This window comes from Teleopsis dalmanni, chromosome 2, assembly GCF_002237135.1.
Source record: "Teleopsis dalmanni isolate 2A chromosome 2, ASM223713v2, whole genome shotgun sequence".
Taxonomy (NCBI): domain Eukaryota; kingdom Metazoa; phylum Arthropoda; class Insecta; order Diptera; family Diopsidae; genus Teleopsis; species Teleopsis dalmanni.
In genome coordinates this window covers 63740029-63742815 of record NC_051847.1, presented here as the reverse complement: position 1 = coordinate 63742815, position 2787 = coordinate 63740029, and positions in this window count along the sequence as shown.

Below are 2787 nucleotides of genomic sequence, written 5' to 3'. Positions count from 1 at the left end.
TACGAAAGCGATATATTAAACATAAGAAAGTCTTTGTGATGTAGTGTAAGAATTGTCGCAATCATTTATTTAAGGCATCTAAATATATATCGCTTTTAGTCAACTGCAAAATCATTTGTGCTTCGTAGAAAGATAGTTATCACTGTGGCGAATTAAAGTTAATGATCAAAAATATTGTCATATAATATTCTCTTTTAACAGATCCTCCTCACCTATACAGATCCTATAAGACTCAACGGAATATAGCTCCGCAAATATAAACAGTGACGTACCTTGGTATTTACCTTGACAAATGCCAAGTGAACAGAAACATATCAAAACAAAAAGGATTCAAATGAAGCTCAAGACTATAAGCCTTCTCTGGCTAATCGGGCATCTCTTATGTTTAGAATTTTAAGTGTTGTTATACAACCAAGTCATTAAACCAATCTAGATGTACGGCTTACAGTTATATGGCAATGTCTATTCGTCAACATTAGAAATCCTGCAAAGAGCCCGAGCAATGATTCTAAGAATGATAACTGGTGCACCCTGGTATATCAGGAATGAAAACATACATATCGATTTGGAAGTTCCGATAGTTAAAGAATAAGGCAGAAACATATTTCAAATCTTGAACATTGAACAACATTTGATAAGTTATCGATATAAATCATAGTTTTCTCTAAGAGGATGTTGTACTAGCGCAGTAGTTGTTCGTTCTTAGTAAAGTCTGCTCCAATCGCCTTTTTTGTGAATAGTGGAACTTAGACAAGTATTGTCGGTATTCGATGAGGGTTGGCTTTGGCGTCCAGATTCTATTTTTTATCTATCTAATTTATTTTTTGTGAATCAGAAACTTTGCTTGCATGTAAACAGTAATGAAAAATCTTAATTACTAATCCAAAAGTAAATAATAATAATAACACATATAGTTTTTAGCAAATAAACAAATATTTATATAATCGAACTCGAGATTCCAATTTTTCATTCATGTCAACTTTACAACAGATTTTTATTAGAGTCAGCTAATTTGAGCAAATTTTTTCACTATGGTATATGCTGACTTAGCTTACTTATTGAAGTTATTGAAGTTTAAAATTGTATATTAAATTTTTTTATTATTTAATATTCTTTAAACAGCAATTTTGAAATAAACTAGTGAAATAAGCAAGCTATGGTAACAGACATTATCTTGGCACACGAAGTTATATAAGCCCATGGCATAGTGAATCGCAGCCATGCATGCAAAGTCGATGGACAGAACCAAAGCAGATGTGCAGCATTTTCATTGTCCTTTCCGCAACTGCGACATGAATAATTCAACGGATGATTCAATATTTTTCCATGGTTTCCTAAACGGCTGTTACCAATCAACAAACTTACCAGAATACTGATATCTTCACGGGTTTTCTCAAAGATATTACTAGATTTTTTATAAATAAAACACGGTCAATTTACGTACACATGCCTGCATATCGTTGAGGTTTCCCACCTTATATTGAATAGTTTAATACAGTAAGATTCCAATAACTGATTGAACATTGATATACTCAGATCCTTTCCGAATGATTATTTGAAGCACCTCGTCTGGCTAGCTCATCTGCCTTGCAATTATAAAAAGATAACCCTATGATTAGGAACCCATATTAGAGAAAAGTTAAAATGCGTTAACATCTTATAGGAATGAATTCAAAGAATTTAAAGCAGCTTGACTGAATGATAGTATGACATATAAACTAAAAAACATGCTCATGTTAAAAAAATTCACGTAAGTCTTTAAATAGCGAATATTTCATTAACAGAAAGTAAACTGAAAATAACTAAGTAGTAATTAAGTTTAACTTCATTGAGCTATAAAATTGTAAATCGTTGGTTTAAAATAATTAAACTGGGTTACCTTGATCTCAACATAGTTTGCAGTTCTTATAAAAAAATATAAAAGATTGATAAGTAGCGTTACTGATGTAATAATATATATATTATTTTAGCAAATGTGTATACATATGTATTTTAAGATAATTAGTATAATGTTACTACTACTAATATTTAACAATAATATACCCCTTATAATAATATAGTAAGATTCTTTAAGTCAATATCATTAAAAATATATGGACATACTTCTTATTATTCTTTACTTAAATTTAATGCCACATAAAATTCAGAAATTTTATTTCTAAGAACGAATTTTTAGGTTTTTTTTTTAATAATTTGTTAAAAAATAATTTATTTAAAATATATTATGTTTGTACATGCAAACAACAACACACATATGGATAAACATTTTAATGAATTCGTACAATATTTACTGGGAAAAAAACTTCAACAGCTGATACGAGTACATTGATCGACCTTGTACCAAACACACTAAACATCCATAATCTTAAATAAGCCAAAACCTGTTAGACGTTAGAATTTATATCATGACAGTGAGATCTTCACCAATGCTAGTTTAAGAAAACCGGCCACTTTAAAGGTATTCATCATTTACGTACGGCAATAATATTTTTTAATTATATATCATTCACTATAATTAACTGCATTCTACATTGTAATACGTAACATATTAGTAAATACATTTTTCATTAAAAACTAATTATATTTAAAGATAAATGTAAAAAAATTTAATAAAACATAAATTAATAAAATAAAAAAGAATACAATATAAAATTATTTCTAGTGTTCATAAAAGTTCTAAATCCTTCATAACTGTGGTTATGTTACAAATAATTTATTTTCCGGTAAAAAATAAATAACCCAATATTACTGCATCTAATAAATCGTTTAATGAACTGGTTTGCTACT